We start from the raw sequence: 5,460 nt of genomic DNA on the forward strand, positions 1-5,460 counted from the left end.
GCTCGTCGACAAGGGGGCAGCATTGTCTTGCCGTGGCGGCGGCCTGTGCCGGGCGCGGGCATAGCAAGGCTAGGGTTTGTTGATTTCGTTTTCTCTGATTCGGTCGGATTTTGTGTGGGAGGGGAAACCGGGAAAGCGAAAAGGGATGAAAGATACGGTTCGGGCATTTAGTCGAGTCAAATAAAGTAAAGAAAGAAGTCCTATCACCAAGCGCTCGTGGCCTAATGGACAAGGCATTTGACTTCTAATCAAAGGATTGTGGGTTCGAGTCCCACCGAGCGTGAGCCTTTTTTCTCTTCCTGACTGCTTTATTTTTGTTTGCTTACATGCTAGCTAACCCTTTCTAAATCTTTGTACATATGCTCGTCCAAACGTACACCTCCACTTGCTTCGGTTCGATACGTTGTACCAAATTTTGAGGAATTCATACAGGGCTGAATTTATGGTTCATTTTCGACATTTTCCACACCCAAACGTATCCATTTGCTTCAATTGGATACGTTGTACCAAATTTCGTGGAATTCTTCATATAGGACTAAATTTATGGTTCATTTTCAACATTTTCCACACCCAAGATTTATTTTTTGAAACGGACACCCAAGATTTATCGTGCGCATGTGCAAGTGTGTAACCCAAGCGCTCAATATTCTCCTAACTCAGTCCTCCACGACACTACTAGGAAACATGCTATTGCCAGTGCACCTATTTGGCTTATCGCCGGCGCACTAGAGACCGCCAGTGGGAAAAGGCCGGTGGTAACGTCTTATCGTCGGCGCACCATCTGGTGCGCCGGCAGTTACTCGGTTTGTCGTCATCACACCAGGTTAGTGCGCCGGCGGTATATTTTCCAGGATTCCAGAAAAAAGGTGAATCTTGATCTAGATCTAGGTCGACTTTAGTGGGACATGCATGGTCGTGGTCATCTGCGTGGTCGTGGGGGTCGTCGTTGAAGACCAGAGAGTAGGTGGTCACCGGAGTGAGAGGAGGTGGTCGTGTAGAAGCTCGCCAGAGAGTGCTCGTCGGAGTGAGAGGAGGTGGTCGTGGAGAAGCTAGCCGGAGGGTGGTCGCCGAAGTGAGGAGCTTCTTCGTCGGTGAGTATCTTGAGGAGGTGCTCACCGAAGGGAGGTATATGAAGGAGTAGGGAGGAGGAGGAGGGGGAGAAGAGAAGGAGGAAGGAAGAGAGGAGGACGAGGAGAAGTGAAAAGAAGAGGGGAGAAGAGAGAGAAAGTCGAGTCAGCGTTAGCATATATACCCTAGCTAGGTTACCTCCGGCGCACTAGATATGGTGGTGCGCCGGGGTCATTTTTATTTTTTTGCAACTTTTTCTAAAACCTAAAAAACTCTGTTTTCCTTTTCGAATTTGAGGAATTTCAAAATTCTCTTAATGCTAGGACGGCGTTGAATCAGATGTAAAATTTTGCATAGATATATTTTGATATAAAAAGTTTTTCATCGGAGGTTGTATGCAACCAGAAATCCCGTTTTACCGAAACATGACACCATTTTGCAAAAAAAAAACTCAAAATTCATGTTTGTTAATTTTGCTTAAAATTAGATCACATAACACATGGTCGTCTTGAAGGATTTTATGTTTTGAGTTTTCTATAATTTTCTTTTATTTTTATTTCAAAAACTGAAAAGGCGTTCAAGGAGGAGGAGGGTGGAGGGAAAATGGCGGCTGATACGTCTCCGACGTATCGATAATTTCTTGTGTTTCATGCCACATTATTGATGATTTCTACATGTTATATGCACACTTTATGTCATATTCGTGCATTTTCTGGAACTAACCTATTAACAAGATGCCGAAGTGCCGGTTCTCGTTTTCTGCTGTTTTTGGTTTCAGAAATCCTAGTAAGGAAATATTCTCGGAATTGGACGAAATCAACGCCCGGGTTCCTATTTTGCCCGGAAGCATCCGGAACACACGAGAACCGCCGAGAGGGGGCACAGGCCCACCGGACCATAGGCCGGCGCGGCCCGGGGTGGCCCGCGCCCCCTATGGTGTCGTCGCCCCTTCGACCTTCGACGCCGCCTCTTCGCCTATATAAAGCCCCCGGACCTAAAACCTCGATACGAAAAAGCCACGGTACGAGAAACCTTCCGGAGCCGCCGCCATCGCGAAGCCAAGATCCGGGGGACGGAGTCTCGTTCCGGCACGCCGCCGGGACGGGGAAGTGCCCCGGAAGGCTTCTCCATCGACACCACCGCCATCTTCATCAACGCTGCTTGTCTCCCATGAGGAGGGAGTAGTTCTCCATCGAGGCTCGGGGCTGTACCGGTAGCTATGTGGTTAATCTCTCTCCTATGTGCTTCAATACAATAATCTCATGAGCTGCCTTACATGATTGAGATTCATATGATGATGCTTGTAATCTAGATGTCATTATGCTAGTCAAGTGGGTTTTACTTATGTGATCTCCGGAGACTCCTTGTCCCACGTGTGTAAAGGTGACTAGTGTGTGCACCGTGTGGGTCTCTTAGGCTATATTTCACGGAATACTTATTCACTCGTTATGAATGGCGTAGTGAAGTGCTTATTTATATCTCTTTATGATTGCAATGTGTTTTGTATCACAATTCATCTATGTGCTACTCTAGTGATGTTATTAAAGTAGTCTATTCCTCCTGCATGGTGTAAAGGTGACTAGTGTGTGCACCGTGTGGTTCTTGTCGTAGGCTATGATCATGATCTCTTGTAGATTGTGAAGTTAACTATTACTGTGATGGTATTGATGTGATCTATTTGATTATGTTGATCTTTCATGCACTCTAAGGTTATTTAAATATGAACATTGAATTGTGGAGCTTGTTAACTCCGGCATTGAGGGTTCGTGTAATCCTACGCAATAGTGTTCATCATCCAACAAGAGTGTAGAGTATGCATTTATCTATTCTATTATGTGATCAATGTTGAGAGTGTCCACTAGTGAAAGTATGATCCCTAGGCCTTGTTCCTAAATACTGCTATCGCTCGCTTGTTTCTTGTTTTATCTAGCGTTACTCATCGCTGCGTTACTACTGCTCATACTTATTCATACCACCTGTATTTCACTATCTCTTCGCCGAACTAGTGCACCTATTAGGTGTGTTGGGGACACAAGAGACTTCTTGCTTTGTGGTTGCGGGGTTGCATGAGAGGGATATCTTTGACCTCTTCCTCCCCGAGTTCGATAAACCTTGGGTGATCCACTTAAGGGAAACTTGCTCGCTGTTCTACAAACCTCTCGCTCTTGGAGGCCCAACACCTGTCTACAAGAATAGAAGCACCCGTAGACATCAAGCTATTTTCTGGCGCCGTTGCTGGGGAGGAAAGGTAAAAGGTACTCACACTCCGGATCTCGGCTACTAAGCTATTTTCGCCGTTGTAAGTACTCGAAGCTATTTCCTTTAGATCCTGCAATTGCATCTTTTTGTTTCTTGTTTACACTAGTTTGGCATAATGGACGACAATGAGCTTCTTATTCTATTTCCTGATTTAAGACATGGATGGTTTGATGCGAAAATTAAAAAACCCATGGAACATATTAGCATGAATACTTTGAATACCATTGTTGCTAATGATATGGAAAATTCTAAGCTTGGGGAAGCTGGCTTTGGTGAGTGATGTCTACGGGAGCTTCTATTCTTGTAGACAGTGTTGGGCCTCCAAGAGAAGAGGTTTGTAGAACAGCAGCAAGTTTCCCTTAAGTGGATCACCCAAGGTTTATCGATCTCAGGGAGGAAGAGGTCAAAGATATTCCTCTCATGCAACCCTGCAACCACAAAGCAAGAAGTCTCTTGTGTCCCCAACACACCTAATAGGTGCACTAGTTCGGCGAAGAGATAGTGAAATACAGGTGGTATGAATAAGTAGTAGCAACGGCACCGGAAAAGTGCTTTGCCCGGGACGAGTAAACAAGCAAGTAGTAACGCAGCAGTAGTAACGCTAGACAGTAGTAACGCAGAAAAACGAGTAAACAAGCAACGATAGCGATATTTAGGAACAAGGCCTAGGGAATAGACTTTCACTAGTGGACACTCTCAACTTTGATCACATAACGAGAATAGATAAATGCATACTCTACACTCTCTTGTTGGATGATGAACACATTGCGTAGGATTACACGAACCCTCAATGCCGGAGTTAACAAGCTCCACAATAATGCTCATATTTTAGTAACCTTTAGTGTAAGATAGATCAAAAGACTAAACCAAGTACTAACATAGCATGCACACTCGTCACCTTCATGCATATGTAGGAGGAATAGATCACATCAATATTATCATAGCAATAGTTAACTTCGTAATCTACAAGAGATCATGATCATAGCATAAACCAAGTACTAACACGGTGCACACACTCGTCACCTTTACACACGTGCAGGAGGAATAAAACTACTTTAATAACACATCACTAGAGTAGCACATAGATAAATTATGATACAAAACATATTGCAATCATAAAGAGATATAAATAAGCACCTCACTATGCCATTCAATAGTGAATAAGTATTCTGTGAAATATAGCCTAAGAGACCCACACGGTGCACACACTCGTCACCTTTACACTCGTGGGACAAGGAGTCTCCGGAGATCACATAAGTAAAACTCACTTGACTAGCATAGTGACATCTAGATTACAAGCATCATCATATGAATCTCAATCATGTAAGGCAGCTCATGAGATTATTGTATTGAAGCACATAGGAGAGAGATGAACCACATAGCTACCGGTACAGCCCCGAGCCTCGATGGAGAACTACTCCCCCCTCATGGGAGCAGCAGCGGTGATGAAGATGGCGGTGGAGATGGCAGCGGTGTCGATGGAGAAGCCTTCCGGGGCACTTCCCCGCTCCGGCAGGGTGCCGGAACGAGACTCCTGTCCCCGGATCTTGGCTTCGCGATGGCGGCGGCTCTGGAAGGTTTTCCGTATCGTGGTTTTTTGTATCAGGGTTTTCGCGACGGAGACTTTATATAGGCGAAGAGGCGGCGCAGGAGGGTCGAAGGGGTGGCCACACCATATGGCGGCGCGGCCAGGGCCTGGGCCGCGCCGGCCTATGGTCTGGGGGCCCAGTGCCCCCCTCTGGTCCTTCCGGGTGTTCCGGATGCTTCCGGTGAAAATAGGAACCTGGGTCTTCGTTTCGTCCAATTCCGAGAATATTTTGTTACTAGAATTTCTGAAACCAAAAACAGCGAGAAAGCGAACCGGCACTTCGGCATCTTGTTAATAGGTTAGTTCCAGAAAATGCACGAATATGACATAAAGTGTGCATAAAACATGTAGGTATCATCAATAATATGGCATAGAACATAAGAAATTATCGATACGTCGGAGACGTATCAAGCATCCCCAAGCTTAGTTCTGCTCGTCCCGAGCAGGTAAAACGATAACAAAGATAATTTCTGAAGTGATATGCCATCATAACCTCGATCATACTATTTGTAAACATATGTAGTGGATGCAGCGATCAAAACAAT

General features: G+C 45.3%; 1 non-coding gene across 1 annotated transcript; it reads left to right on the plus strand.

Annotated features, from left to right (window-relative positions):
* The first annotated feature begins 210 nt into the window (after window positions 1–210).
* Window positions 211–283, plus strand: TRNAR-UCU. The gene has a single exon. It is a non-coding gene; the product is annotated as a tRNA-Arg (tRNA).
* The last annotated feature ends 5,177 nt before the right edge of the window (window positions 284–5,460 follow it).

Source organism: Lolium rigidum, chromosome 1, assembly GCF_022539505.1.
Source record: "Lolium rigidum isolate FL_2022 chromosome 1, APGP_CSIRO_Lrig_0.1, whole genome shotgun sequence".
NCBI lineage: Eukaryota > Viridiplantae > Streptophyta > Magnoliopsida > Poales > Poaceae > Lolium > Lolium rigidum.